This window comes from Mauremys reevesii, linkage group 23 (genome assembly GCF_016161935.1).
Source record: "Mauremys reevesii isolate NIE-2019 linkage group 23, ASM1616193v1, whole genome shotgun sequence".
Lineage (NCBI taxonomy): Eukaryota > Metazoa > Chordata > Testudines > Geoemydidae > Mauremys > Mauremys reevesii.
Window position 1 is genome coordinate 2,213,551 of NC_052645.1, and position 15,641 is coordinate 2,229,191.

A 15,641-nucleotide genomic window follows, 5' to 3' on the forward strand; every position below is an offset into this window, starting at 1 on the left:
CTCACGGCTTCACCTGGTGCCCACAAGTCTGGCACTTGCCACTGTGTGAAGGAAGCAGGGCTGGGCAGGTGGGAGCCAGCACCTCTCCTCCTCTGCGCACCTAGAGCAGAGGTGGCTGGTGCTGACAGCTCAAGGAAGGCTTAAAAGCCACAGAGGCCAGGGCAAGAGGAGGAGAGGACCATGCCTATGTGTGGCCAGCAGACAGCCACAGGGCCAGCCTGCTCCCTGCTGTGCTGAAGGCCACCCACAGACCAGCATGCAGGGCGGCTGCTGATGTTTCTCAGGTCATCTACTGAGGGGCTGAGACACTCTGGGCACAAGTTAAGTTCCCAGCGACAAGTGAGACTTAATTGTATGGAGCCAGGTGCAGGGCTTTGGCAGGGAGGCTCGGGCATTGGGGATTGAGGTGCAGCGGATGGACCAGCTGTCTAGGCACAGAGATTTAGTCTCCCTGAGGAGGAGGAGGAATCCTGCTGACAGGCAGTGGCTGTGCAGAAAAAGAGGAGGGGTTCCTGGGACTTTTTTTGCCTCTCTTTTGCCTGCCTGCTCACTCTTGCCTGCACACTGGGATAATCACTCTTGTGGTGAATGGTGACGATGTTTCCTAACAAGCCCAGGTAGCTCAGTTGGTAGAGCATCAGGCTCTTAATCTGAGGGTCCAGGGTTCAAGCCCCTGTCTGGGTGCTCAGCTTTTTAAGTTGCCTTGTGTGCCAGGAGCCAAACCCTGTTCACAGCCACACAGGGATTCCCAGAAGCTGTGGCCATTTCCTGGAAAGGTTCCTTTCCTCAGCAATCAGGAAAGAGGCCACATCCACAGGAGCAGGTGCAGATAGCGCAGTCTCTGGCTGCCAGGAAGTGCTGTGGGGCCAGGTGCTGAGAAAGCCCAGAGGGGGAGCAGCAGAGGTGGGGGGAAGGGAGAGAGAGAAGCAATGAAGACAGAGCACAAGTGTACAGGGGGCATCTGGTCTGGCTATTGTGGGGAACTTCCCTGGTTTATACACGACCCTGGTGGAATTGGCTGTAGAAAGGATCTGAGTCCCCACCCCCTTACCCAGAGGCTGCCTGACCTCGAGGACTGTTAGGATACAGAGATTCAGGCCTGTCTGCAGAGGCCTGTACTTTAAGAATTTAGGTGTATTTTTATCACTTAGCTAGTTATAAAGATATAAAAGAGAGAATAAAAAATCACTGTCTGTCTGTGTAATGGCCTTCTCTTAGTGTGACAGTCTGAGGCCTGGTTCTTCGGCTAAGCAGCAAAGGCAGCCATAAGCTGGGAAGTGTATGGTCACATTCACACATTCCCAACTAGTCACATTGAAATAAGGTGCTATTGGGCTGTGAGGAATACAATCCTGTCCTGATATTCCATCACCTCCAGAGAAAGGGAAACTTAGTTTGGTAGCATCCTGTCTGGCAAGAACTCACTTATCAATAGACAGCTGGAAAACCCTTATGTCTGTATAGATGTAGTTGTGAAATCCTCCCTTCTGTATTGTTTTGTATGTTTATTTGCATGGTCTCTGTCTGGGTCTGTGATTGTTTCTGTCTGCTGTATAATTAATTTTGTTGGGTGTAACCAGTGAAGGAGGTGGAATATAACCATGTTACAGTATATTAGGACTGGTTAGTCTAGAGAAGGAGTGAGGGTACCAGGCAGTGCGGCGGTCAGGGCCATGTGGTGAGTGCCCCCCTGAATCGCTGGCCGCCCCCCTTCTCTCTCCCCCCGCTCCCTCCCTTCCCCCACTGGGCCGGGCGCGCACTCTGCAGCACAGGAGTCTACTGGCTCCGGCCGCCCTGTAGGGTTTTTTTTTTTTCCCCTGCTTTGCCGGCCGCGCCGTTGTTCTTCCCCATCCCCTGCTTTGCTGCTCCAGCCCACCATTTTGTGTTGTCCCCGCCACTTTGCCACTCCAGCCACGTTGTGTCCCCCGCTTTGCTGCTTCAGCCGCACCGTATCCCCACACCCCCGCTTTGCCGCTCCACCCGTGCCGTTTTGTTGCTCCGGTGGCCCCACCCCATTTTTTTTTTATTGTGGTGGCAAAAAAGCCATAGCCGGCCCTGCCCACACATGACTACTGCCATTGTTAAAGGGGCCTGACAAGCTTTACTTGTGTTTGGATTCTGCAAAGCAGAGGAGCAGGTGAGGTTTTCCTTGCAAGTTGTGTGTGAGTGAATCTTTGGCCAGGTCTGCACTACAAAGTTGTTTAAGCAGAATTATATTGCTCAGGTGTGTGAAAAACACACAACACTCCCTCGGTCGGCAGCTTGTGGCTGGTGTACACACTGCAATGCCATGTCTGGCGACAAAACTGCCCTGTTTTGGTGACAAAATAAAACAACTTCGATGAGAGGTCTAGAGCTTTTTGCAGCAAACTTAAAGTGACAGAGTAGACACTGCTGTTCATTATATCACCATAATTGGCCTTCCCCAGTATCCCACAATGCCCGCCGTGAACTCGCCTGCCCTGCATTCCTGCTACAGAGCCATGGGCCCCTCCCCTTTCATAGCTCTGGGAAGTTCTGACAGCTGAGCCTGCTGCTCTGCTCCGGCAGCCAGGAGCAAATCACTGCCGTGGATGCTGCTCTCTCCCGCCCTGCGAACACAGAGCAGGCGGCGGGAGCTTCCTTACATTGTGGGGAGGGGGGGCACCGGCATCCGAACTGTGACACCCCCAGGACACCCCTTCCCTCGAGGAGGCTCTTACCTTCTAAACAGGGACGGCTGTTTTCTAGTAAATTCACTAAAAGGGAGGAGAAAACTCGAAAGAGGTTCCTTCTGGCGCTCACGTACGTGAACCCGAATACTCTCTCAGTCCTCAGAGAGAGACCTGGAGAAGGAGACTTGCTGAAGCAAAGCCACAGGGTTCTCTGAGGTTTCCCTGGCCCCTCGCCCCTGTCCTGCCTGGCTGATGTCAGCATCTCTCTGTGAGGTCACCACCTCCCCACCACCTTTGACCAATAGTCTGAGGTCCTGCAAAAGGCGTTTGTGATGTCACTGCCACACCCCTCCCTTGCTGTGCTAATGTCCTGCCCCTGGCCAGGCACTTTGGAGGTTTGAGCTACTCCCTGTGGATCACCCCACTCAAGGAGTGTTCATTCTAGGAAGCAAGCCGGCCAGACAGGAAAACATCAGGCGCTGCTCCCAATGCTACACTCAGTTTTCAGAAATTAGTTGACTTTATGGCCAGAAGAGACCATTAGAGCATCTAATCTGACCCCTGCATATCACAGGCTTCCTGTATGACACAAGAGCTACTTTTGGGAACAAACACATTCCAGAAAGGCAGCTAGTCTACATTAAATGACATCAAGAGATGGAGAATCCACCACTTTCCTTGGTAGCTTGTTCCTGTGGTGAATCATCCTCGCTGTTGAATATTTGTGCCTTAGTTGTAATATGAATTTGTCTCTTTTCACCTTCCAGCCATTGGGTCTTGTTATGCCTTTCTCTGCGAGATTAAAGAGCCCTTTCATACCCAATCTTTTCTCTTCATTAAGGCACTTCAACACTTCAATGAAGTCACTTTTCATTCATGAAGGACCCCGCGCGGAATTGCCGCCGAAGCCAGAGTGGAAGAATCTCCGGAGGCCCGGACCCCACGAGAGTTTTCCAGAGCTCCCGGAGTTAGTGAAGGACCCCGCTCCAGGAGCCCCAAAAATTCTTGTGGGGCCTGCGAGACCAGGGCAAGTGCCCCCTTACTCCACCATCTGGGCGGCCTGATGGGACCTGGAGCTACTGTTATTTCAGGACTCCTGTGAGACCCTCAGCTGGTTGGTTTGCACTCTGCTCTTGGGACTCTCTCTCCTCCTCCCTCTCTGCTGCTCTCCTCCCCTAGACATTGAACCCAGCCCTTGCTGCTGCCAACACCAACTGGCAGAAGGGCCTATAAGTCCCCTGCCTGAGGGGAGGCCAATGCATGTGGTCGGCCATAAGCAATATGATATTTTCTGTCTTATTCTCTATCCCTTTGTTAATGATTCCCAAGATTCTCTTTGCTTTTTTGCCCGTCGTTGCACACTGAGTGGATGTTTTCAGAGAACTATCATAGTGACTCCAAAATCCCTCAGTTGAGTGGCAACAACTATTTTTGGCCTCATCATTTTATATGTATAGTTGGGATTATGTTTTCCAATGTGCATCACTTTGCATTTATCAACAAATCTGTCATTTTGTTGCCCTTTCACCCAGTTTTGTGAGATCTTTTTGTAACTCTTTGCAGGCTGCTTTGGACTTAACTTTCCTGAGTAGTTTTGGATCATCTGCAAATTTAGCCACCTCGCTGTTTACCCCTTTTTCCAGATCATTTATGAATATGTTGAATAGCACTTGTCCCAGACCCCCTGAGGGGCACCACTTTTGACCTCTCTGCATTTTGAAAACTGACCATTTATTCCTACCTTGTAATCAGTTATTTACCCATGAGAGGACCTTCCCTCTCATCCCATGAGAGTGTAATAGAGCAGAATAGGGCTTCCTTGGGTGTGGGCGTGAATTGACAATATATCAGGGGGTTGTGCACATTTATTGTCCTGGTGAAAAAGTGTGTCTGATACTCAGTCTTTGCTGCTCCTGCCAGCTGTGACTGCTGAGGACATTTTCCTTCTCTGCTCCAGGGTCTCTCTTCTGCCAGATTCTCAGCAAGTCAGGCCCCCTGCAGACTATGGCAGAGCAGTTTGGTAATAGGCTGCAGGACTCACCACGTAAGAATGTAGCTGCTGTAGCACCTTGACTGTCCATGGGCCAAATCCTGCAGCCCTGGATAACCTCCCACTGATGGCAATGGGAATTGAGCCTTTGTAACTAGCTGCTGGTACCTGAGGTCTCAGTTACGGATTAAACTGGTGGCAAACACAGCTTCAGCCAAAGAAGTGAAGGTTGTAAGTGAAAGAGCAAAGCTGGCCATCCGGGGAGCTGCTGCAGTCCTGTCACCACAGCTGGAAGGGAGAAGAGGAAAAACTCCCTAAAGTGCTGGGAGCAGCCCCGAGAAAAGGAAGTTTGTCAGTGAGATCAGTCGCAATAACTATGAAATGATGGAGTGCTTTCTCCTGTGTGCTGACATGGCTGAATTGTGTTACTTTACTGTGAGAATAAGCTTTAAAATATCCTGCTCTAATTTCAGGATGGGTCTGTAACCATAACTGGACTCTGTGGGAAGTGGCCTCTAGATAGTGATCTTTGGGCAGAGCTGGCTGAAGAGCCTTCCTACTCACCAGGAGATCCTGGCTTGACCTGACAGTTCTTCCTTGCTGAACCTAGTTTGTCTGTCAGGCGCCTTTCTTTTATTTCTTCTAATGAAAAGAAAAGACCTCACTGCACAATCCTTGTAAGTGCTTGTTCAAGACACAGAGACCCTTCCTTGCTAAGTCTTGGAAAGTGTTAAGTGGTAAATCTGGAGCTGATGGAAAGGTTACCATGACTCAGAGTTGAGCTGAAGCTGCTGTGACTGAAACACAGAGCACTAATCAGTATCTGATCACAGCAGCTGCTGGGAGAAGCACATGTTAGAAGCCCTCTGTCAGCTCAGCTGTGGCTTTCTGTGCACTGAGCCAGCCTGCTCAAGGTCTGCAAGTCTTGAGGAAATGGGAACATTTTACTTTGGAATTTGAAGGTGTAGTCTTGGACCATCAAGTGGAGTGGTTGCAAAGGGCCTGCTGGGAGGCACCATGGCTTAGTAGGCTAAAGCTCCTGTCTAGTAAACAGGAGATCCTGGGTTCAACTCCTAGTAGTGCCTTGTTCTATAGCTTTTGTCTCCTCTGCTCACATTTTCCTGTCTTCCTAGGAAACAGAAGAGACCTCCTTGACAATCCAAGTAATTGCTTGTGAAGGAAAAGCTTCTTTCCAACAGAGCATTGGAGAGAATCAGATCCTCAGTCTGGTGTTGATGAAAAGGCTATTGGCATTGGCAAGGAGGTTGCTTCCGCTGCAATTTGCTGTGACAGGAGACCCTGTGTTGGGCACCCATGCAATTCACTGGGGATATCTGTGCACAGAGCCCCTTCTAGAGGTTCTCTGCAGGGCTTGCAGGAAATGGAGAATGACTGTCCTTTCACTTTTCATGTTATTGTTATTGAAAAATAGAGCAGTTAGGGAGAAGTCCCAGGCGTGGCACCATGGCAGAGCTTGCCAAGAGAGCTGCTGGATAAAGAGCAGATTCAGGATCCAGCATCCAGTGCTGCCTTGCTGAACGTGCCTCCTCTTGTCCCCTTTTGGTCAATCTTTTTTGTTAATGGAGAAGCTCGACTCTGGCTAGCCATACAAATGCTTGCAAAGAAGCAGGTCTTTTGCTGACAACTGTCAAAGGAGGCTTTGGATAAACATGGAAACAAGGTCAAGGTCACTGTAACTCATCTTGCATGTGCAGCTGTTGAAGCTACAAGGCAGAGCACTAAGCACAGTATTACCACGGCTGGTCACAGCAGGGTCTCTGTGTGGTGGGATCCGCAGAGTACAATCCCAAACTGTGGAACTGCTCTGTCCTCTTATCTTTCCAGCCTGGGCTGTGTCTTACAATGCTGCACTAGTGATGTGGAAGCAGGGAAAGCTTCAATAAGGATTTGAAGGGGATTTTAATGCATGTTAGTCAGTTAGCAAGAGTCAGGCCATACTGTAACCCTAATGACGTGAGACTTGTAGGAGCAAGGATAGTGCGAGGCGACAGGACAGAACTGTGTACAAAGTTATTACGACCTTGCAATCACTAACCAAAATGCAGGCTTGCTTTTTCTTAGGACTGAGACAAATAAGATAAGCCTTTCTGCTATGTATAAACAAAATGTAGTTGTTGCTTTTTACTGTCTGTATTATTGCTAGAAATTGTCTGTAACAAAGGTATAAAGGCTTGATGTAATTGTTTACCAGTTGAGAGACCTGTCCAGGACTGGGGCGACCCTGTGTCCTATGGCACTCTCTCCCTCCATTGTAATTACCTGAGAAATAATAAAGTATTTGATTTTGCTGCACCCAAACAAAAAGCGAGAACTGAGTTTTTCTTCAACAGTGACAAGCAGCAAAACCCCCTCCATGTGCTGTGATCACTCAGCCAACAACATGCAGCAATGCACCCAACTAAGTTGCATGAATGCTCTATAAGCCACTCCTCAATTATACATAGAGAGACACCAGCATATCTCCCCAGCCCTCAGCCTTGCACCTCAGAAATGTACCGTCATACACTGCTCAAAACCTCTTGAAAAGTGCAAGCTCTTTAATTAATTCACCACTTCCTCAAAAAGAAAGTGAACATGCACCAGCCTTTTTAATCTGAGCAGCTTTCCCAAGCATTTGGACAATTTCACAAGTAAGTTTAAAACATTAAAATAAGTTTATTAACTACAGAAAGATAGATTGTAAGTGATTATAAGTGTTAGGCAGAGAGGTCAAAGCTGGTTACGTAAATGAAAATAGAATCTTAGTGTGACATTCTAGACCTTTGCGGGAGTGGCTGTAACCCCCATATTCCTCATTTTCATATAATTGTGATCTTACATATAGAGCATGATTTGTAAGGTATCAGGGGAAAGGATATGATCTGCTGAAAGTCATTTCTCTACCCATTGATGTATACCATTCATGCATATGAAGTTATGAGAATTGTGTAGTACGGTTGTCACTATGCTGTAAGCAGTGATGAGCTGCCAAAATATTAACAACTGGTTCCCTCCTTCTCACCTCACGAGGGGGTCGTGCCCCCCCGGGAGGTCATGCCCCATCCAACCCCCCATGTTTTTGGCACCCCCAGGACCCCTGACCCATCCCCATCTCCCTGTCCCCTGACTGCCCTTTGCAGCCCCATCAACCCCTCCTCTCATTCTTGATGGCCCCAGGACCCCTGCCCCATCCAACCACCCTTCTCTCTGTCCTGAGTGCCCCCACCACCTCATCAACCCCTGCTCCTTCCTGATTGCCCCGGGATCCTTGCCCCCATTCAATCCCCTGTTCCCTGCCCTCTGACCGCCCCTGACCCTATCCACCCCTCCACAACCAACCAAATACCCCTCCCTGCTCCCTGCCCCCTTACCACACTGCCTGGGGCCGGGACCGGGTCCACTCTGCCGGGACCTCAACCGGCCCTGCAGGCCCGACTCCCGGGCGGGCCGGCACGAGGCCAGAGCCGCTCCGCCCGGCACGGGGCGGGCAGCGGGCCCGACTCCCGGGCCAGGCCGGCTGGGGTGCTTGGCTGGGACCAGGCTGGGGCACTCGGCCAGGGCCAGAGAGCCATTCCGCCCCACGCCCAGCTTACCTGCCTGCTGCTTTCTGGCTTCCATGTACATTTGATTCGCGGGAAGCAGGGGAGAGGAGGGTGGAGCACTCAGGGAGAGGGGAGGTGAGCTGGGGCCGGGCAGACAGCTGCCTGAGCCTTTGTTAAATTTAAAAACTTTTTAGAACCGGTTGTCCTGGAACCACCGGTTCTAAAAAATTTCTAAATTAACAACTGGATTCTTAATGAATGGGTGTGAACTGGCTGGAGCTCACCACTGGCTGTAAGTTGGGAATCAGCCATCACCTGCATGAAGCCACACATAGGAATTGCTCAACCTTGCTTGGAAAGACACATGGTGCTGGGCCCCCATCCAACTGAAGTCTTCAGTGTCACAGTGACCCAAGGTGTGTGCACAGAATGGGGATGGTGTATGTGTGGAGTGGGTGGAAGGATGGATGAATTGATTTCTGCATGTGTTTGTGTGGTTTTCTGCAAGGGTTTTGTGTGTGTGTGTGGGGGGTGTTATTACAGCTCTGGGGGTTGTGTTTGTGGTTGTGGTCAGAACCAGTCTCAGCCCAGGTCAGACTCTGGGAGCCCAACCCCCTCTGTCGCCATGGCTATGTCTATTGGTCTCCTGGAAAGGTCCATTCTCATGGGTAGCTGTCCAGTGGCAGTGAGTTCCACAGGCCTCGGCACACACTATGTAGGGCAGGAGGTCCTTGTGTTGGGAGCAGTGGGAGTGAACTGTGTGCGGTTGTGTCTCTGAGCACAATTGTGAATATTCTGGTGTGTGTGATTGTGAGGGTGGCTGGGGGTGTGATTGTTTCTCTCTTTGGGGGCTGGGCTAGCATGCCCCTCTGGGTGTGTTGTGTGAGTGTTCTTGGGACTGAGAGTCCCTTTGTGCGTCAATGTGTGTGTGTGTCACTTGCTGCAGGATACAATATCCTGCAAAGCCACTACACACACACACACACACACACACACACACAGTGGGACTCAGCCCCACCAGCAGGGGGCAGCTGGGACACACACGTCTCTCCTGGGCCAGCTTGGACAATTTCCCATCACGACCCGGCACAGTGCTGGTGCCCCACACGGGGTGGGCAGTGACCGCGGGGCGGATGTGCTGGATTCAGAAGGAAGCACTTTGGGAAAATCAGTCAAGGCCCTTAGCAGAGCTGGGACACAGACCCAGTGACCCTGCACCACCCTGGGAGGAGTGGGGTCAGTGGTCAGAGCAGGAGGGCTGGGCACCAGGACCCCTGGGTTCTATCCTGGCCCAGGGAGTGGAGGGTCTAGAGCAGGGGACTGGGGCCAGGACTCCTGTGCTTCCCTCCTAGAGATCCCAGCCCTGCCCTAGTGGAGAGTGAGTGGGAGCCGGGAAGTTGCTCTCCCACTTCAGAAACATGATTCAACCTCCCCTCCCCATGGGCTGTGACATCATGGACCCCTCCTCCCAAGGCAGACAGTAGAAGCCCCGCCCCCAGAGAAGGGGGTCTAGTTGCACCCACAACAATCCCACTCACGGTTGCAAAGAAACCCCATCCCCACAAACCACTGCTAGGACAGGATCTGCTGCTTTCTTTTCACCATGAGCTGCTCCCGGCCAGGTACCACACCCCATTCACACGCCTTTGGTCACTACCTAGCTCAGTGGCAATCACTGCCCCAGTGACTCCGGTGCAGGCACCCACAGCACGAACTCCCACACCGGATTCTGTCACACGCAGAGAATTCTCTCCGCCGGGCTCCTTCGGTTCCTCTCGCCGCTCTCCGTCCTGCCGCCAGCCACTGCTCATCTGCATAGCCCGCCCATGGACACGTGACACCTTCTGTCGTTTTGGTCTCAAGTGAATGAGTCGCCTGCGGGAGTGAACACGTCAGCACACGTCACAGCCCAGCGCACGTCACAGCCGCCGGGCGGTTGTCTGTGAGCCCCGCGCTGGGGCAGGGCTTCAGGAGAGACCCAGCCCCATGAACAGACTGGGGCAGGGAGACGTGGGAAGGGATGAGGGGATGGGGAGAAGGAGGAGGAGAGACCCGGCCCCATAGACCTGCAGGGGCAGGGGATATTGGGGTCAGGAGGGGAGAAGGGGTTGGCAGAGACCCAGCCTGGGGTGCAGGAGAACTGGGGTGGAGGGAGACATGTCGGGTGGGGGTCGTGGGTGTGAAATGTTGGTCAGGAAACTGAGTCACTCCCAGGACATCGTGTGCAGGGAGAGCACAGGGGCAGGAGAGAGCCCCAGCCCACAGAGCCCCAGAGGGATATTGGGGGCAGGGGAGGGGATGGAGGGAGGGACCCAGCCCCATAGACCCCTAGAGGCAGCGGGATATGGGGAGGGGGTAGGAGAGGATGGCAGAGGAGACACCCATCTCCATAGACCCCCAGAGGCAGAAATGAGGGGAGAAGGGGAGGGAGGGATCCAGCCCTATAGACCTGTAGGGGCAGGGAGATACTGGGAGCAGGAGGAGAAGGGGTTGGCAGGGACCCAGCCCGGGGTGCAGAAATGGGCTGGTTTGGAGGGAACTGGGGAGGAGAAGAGACACAGGGCAGGACACATGTTGGGACAGTGAGGCAGCTCACTCCGAATACATGCGGAGCAGGGCAGAGGCGGAGGCAGATCATGCTGGTCCCAGGGTAATTTCAGGGGTTCTGATTCCCCACTCAGCCGGGGGCTCCTCTGGGCTGAGGAGACCTGGAGTGGGACAGGTGCAGGGGCTGGGTGTGTGTGTCAGGCTGGGAGCTGCCTGGGCAGGCGGCTGGAACCAGGGCGGCTCAGGCACCAGCACCCAGCGCCTGGTTGGGGTGACAAGCTGCAGGGGCTCTGCTGGTCACCGCGAGGGCAGCAGGCACCCAGCCCCTCCCCACTCTGGCCCCTAACCCCTCCTCCCAGAGCTGGGGAGAACCCAGGAGTCCTGGCCCCCAGCCCTGCCCCTCCCCGTATTTCCACATGGCTCCATCCAGCAGCCACCCCCGCAGTGGGGAGAGACCCGGAGGCCAGGGAGAAGCAGGCGGGGCGCTGAGAGCACGGCGCTGCGGGGCAGGGCCGGGCCGAGACCCCGGACATGCGAGTTCGCGTCAGGAGCCGGAGGGCGGGGCCAGGGCTCTCTGGGGGCGGGGCAGGATGAGGAGTTGCGTTGGGGAGGTGTCAGGTTGACCCAGGGACCCGCCCTCACCTGGGCTGGAGAGGACAGAGGCGCCCCGGGGCAGGCTGGGGTTGTAGTTCCTGGCTCGTCTCAGAGCGGAAGTGACGGACGGTTACTCAGGCAACGTGCCCCTCCCGGTGCACTCTGGGTAGCGTAGTTCTCTGACACACACGCGGCCTCTATTGGAGGAGGGCCTTAACCCGTCACTTCGCCGCGCCCCTCCCGCTCCCTGATTGGCGGAAGGCGCGGGACAGAGACTCGGTGCGTCGGGAGGCCCGGTTCCCTCCCCCGAAGCTTCGCTGCCCCACCCCCCCAGGCGCGCGCTGCGGCCGTTGGGATTCGCATCCCGCGTGGGATCCGGGCTGGGGGCGCGGGGCAGAGGCAGCAGCGGGCGAGGGCTTCACCCCGCTGGGCCTGGGGGCAGCAGGGGGGCTGGCTGCCTGGGAGCAGCCTGGCGGCAGCCTGGGGCTGCGGGGCCCCTCAGCCCCCAGCCTGCCCCGCAGTGTCCCCGCCAGCTGTGAACCTCCCGCCAGCCCGCCCCGGCGTCCCCTGCCCCACCCTGTCCGCTCTGCCCGGCCTTTCCCTTCGCCCCCCCCCACCCTCCTCCTCCTCCTCCTCCCCCCCATCCCGGTCCTCAGCGCCCTGCCTCCCTTCCTCCTCCCCCTCAGCGCCCTGACCTCCTCCTCCCACCCCACCCCGACATCCTCCTCCCCTCCCCAGCAACCCCCCACCCTCCTTCTCCTCCCCCATCCTCAGCACTCCTACCCTCCTCCCCTCTGTAGGGCCCTGACAGCCTTCAAGCCCCTACCTGCCCCGTGTCTCCTTCTGTTGTGACCCTCTCGCCAGCCCCACCCCATCTGTGGGGATCCCTCAGCCCAGCGTCCCCTCCCCACCCTGTACACTCTGCCTGGCCTTTCCCTTCGCTGCCACCGCCCTCCTCCTCCTCCCCTGTCCTCAGTGACCCATCCCCCTTCCTCCTGCCCCTCCCTGTCCTCAGCGCCCTGCCCTAATTGATTCAACCCATTTCTCCATTGCTGGGCCCCCTTTCCCATCCCCACTGCCCCAGTCCATCCCAGGGTGTGAGGTTCCTCATCTCCAATCTCTGCTACCCCCAACCTGCCGGGTTCCCCTTTTCAGCCACTGTGGGGTCCTCCAATCCGCCCCCACCCATCCACTCTGGGCTCTCTAAATCCCACATTCCCACAATGCACCTTGGTAACCCCACACTCCTCTATCCCTAATCCCCCTAGTCCCTTCCCTTGGGTCCTCCTGGGCACCCCAACCCACATCCGGCCCCCACATACATCCCAGTCCCTCATTCACACACTGAGCTAGTCCTTCAGGGGCCCCACAGGCCCCAAACTCCTCCATCCATGAGCCCGTGGGCCTGTGGCGGGAAGTGGGAAGCTCCACTTTGGCTGGGCTGGGTGTGGGTGTTAATCATTTCCTGGCTTGTGTGTGCTGAGCTCACAAAGGGTTTTTGCTCCCTCGGGGTGGGGGATGGTTTTGGCCGAAGGTGACGTGGTTTGGTAGCCCTGTGGATGCTGCGTGGCGTCTGGAATGGGGCGTGTGTGTTCCCATCATGCCCCTTCCCCTCTGCCTGCAGAGCTGAGCACAGACAGGTCTGAGGAGCAGAGCAGGAGCTCTGGGAAGGAGAAGAGCAATATGAAGATGGAGTCTAAGACGAGGCCAGGTGACTTCTGTGGAGGAGACATGCTGGACAGCGCCAAGGATTGGGGAGACAACCAGGTGTGAGCCCAGGCTGCAGATTTCTAATTGTAGCTGTGATGGCAGAATGGGAGGAGGGCTGAAGCCGGAGCCCTGGGCTGTGGGAGTAGCGAGAAGAGGAGCCTCACCACCATTGCTTTTTCTTTTCCTCTTGTGTTGTGTTTCATACCAAGGAAAAAGTGTGAGGCGGAGTCAGCCCAGAGTGAGATGGAAAGTGGCGAGAGCAGTGACAGGAGTGAATCCTGTTGATGCCAGGCAAGACCTGCCCAGCTGGGATGAGAGTAGCTGTCTCTGTCGGTGAGAGAAATGTCTGGTTTGGGAAGGGCTCTGGTCACAGCCCCTGGCTCCAGGCAGGGATGTCCGTTACCTGGGTGTGGGTTTCTGGACTAGCTGTGGCTTCAAGGGAGATGATGTTGCCATTTGCGAGGAGCTGATCATCTCTCTGGCCAGGAGTGGTGTGTGCCCCTAGCAGAAAGTTGGATCCATGAGGTGACTCCTGTTCTGAGTTTCTTTCTTCCTCTGAGGTTTCTCTCTCTGTGTTGGCCAACTCCTCAAACTCTCTCTCTCCTTTCATGGACACCTCTCATGTTCAGTTGCCTGCATCCTCTTCCTCTTCTCCCCCTCCCCAGTCTCCCATGGGCTCAGCTGGGTCTGTCTGCCCACAGGCAAGGTCTCTGCCATACTGGGAAGGATGTGTCCTGCCTGCCAGGATAAGGGGTTGCTCCTCCCACCGCCTATCTTCGGGGAGACTTCATTGCTGTAACTGGGTCACAGCGTGAGTGGCCAGTCATGTCTTTGGGGCTGTGGGGCCTGAGACTGAGAGGGGTGGGCTCGCGGTCATGGCTTTGGGCACAGGAGAAGAGGGCTGCGATTAGAGATGCCCAGAACTTCCCTTATCACCTGCTAACTCCATTACTGCATCACCCAAAGCCTCGCTCAGGGTCCACTATGCCTCCTTGTGCTGGGCACTGCAGGGCCAATCAGAGGGACAGCAGGATGCATGAGAAATAGATGAGTGTGTGAGGCAGATGGTTGAAGGGGATGTGTGGCATACATGGGGACGGATGGGAGGTTGAGGTTGGGCGGACAGCGGGACAGATGGAGATCTGCAGGGACGGATGGTGACATCACAGGCTGGACTTGTGATGGGTTCAGCTCATGGCCGCTGGCCCTGTCATCTCCTGCCCCATCTGCCCGTCTGACTCTGCCCTGTCTCTGCAGGCAGCACTCAGCAGAGTCTGGCCCTGTCGTTACACTGGTGCCTACATCCAGCGCACCTGTGTGTTATGTGCTCCTGGAGAGCTCAGGCGGGGACAAGCATGCGGCTCACGGCTGCTGAACCAGCTACTCAAAACTGCCACAGATCTCCCCCTCCTCGGGCAGCAAGACCCTGGCCGGGGGGTTCCCTGTCCCTCCTCGCTGCCAAAGCAGCCTGCTCAACACAGAGACCGAGGTCACCTGCCTCCGCCCAGCCTCTAGCTGGAGCTGCCCCAGCCCCAATTGCTGGTATCCAGCCTGGCGGAGTTGGTGCAATGTCTAGTGGAGTCCGTTCTTTCTCCCTGTAGATGACAATTTTCCCCACTGCAGTTAGTTGCTCTTTCTCTGCTTCCCCATGGCCCCTCCCCAGTGATAGTGACCCCTGCTGGCCAGGCAGGAGTGTCCTGTAGGTGCCTTCTTGTAGGAGCAGTGACTCCTGGTGGCGAGGGCAGCAATGCCTGGCATGTAACCCCTAGCATTGCTGCAGCGACCCCTGTGGTGGCCACTGAGGGCAGTTACCTATGTGACCCCACCACTGCCATTGCGCCTGTGAGCGCTGGTGGGTAGGTGAGGCAGGGCCCTGTATGTATATCAGCCATTGGGGCAGTGCCCTCTCGTATCCACTCCCATCTCGGTGACTCGTGTTGCCCAGGTGGGGCAGTCCCCTGTGTGTATTTACTCCCCAACCTCTGCATTGGGCCAGGGACCACTGGTAGCCAGAGGAGTCAGTGCCTGAGGTGTGTTCTTCACCTCCCCCAAGGTGTCAGGGTGCCTGGGTGGCGTGTCAGGCACTGCCTGGGTATCTTCCAACCCCTTTGTGGCAGTGAGTCCTGCTCTTGGTGTGTGTCACTCCCCACTAGGGATGTGCACTGGTGGCCGTGGGGCAGTGCCCTGTGTGCATCCCCCTCCTCTCCTCTGCAGGGTGACCAGATAGAAAGTGTGAAGAATCGGGACAGGGTGGAGGGTAAGAGGCACCTACATAAGAAAAAGCCCCAAATATGGGACTGTCCCTATTAAATTGGGACATCTGGTCACCCTATCCCCTCTACCCCTGTGCCAGGTATGGCAGGCACTGATCCTAGCACCCCATGGGGCAATATCCTCTGTATATCCCCTATTGGGGCAGTGACCCCTGCTGGTGAAGTGGGGCAGTGCCCTGTGTGTCCCCTATTTGGGTGTGACCCTGGTGGCTAAGTGAGGCAGTGGCCTTTGATTTCCTCTTCTCTCCCCAGCCCCCTCTCTCTGTGGGGTGGGGCCCCAGTTGGGGCACTACCCCATGTGTGTCTCTACTAGTTGGAGCAGTGACCTCCC

The 15,641-nt window shown here is 55.2% G+C and overlaps 1 non-coding gene across 1 annotated transcript; it reads left to right on the top strand.

Moving 5' to 3' along the window:
- The first annotated feature begins 611 nt into the window (after positions 1 to 611).
- On the top strand, positions 612 to 684 carry TRNAK-CUU. The gene has a single exon. It is a non-coding gene; the product is annotated as a tRNA-Lys (tRNA).
- The last annotated feature ends 14,957 nt before the right edge of the window (positions 685 to 15,641 follow it).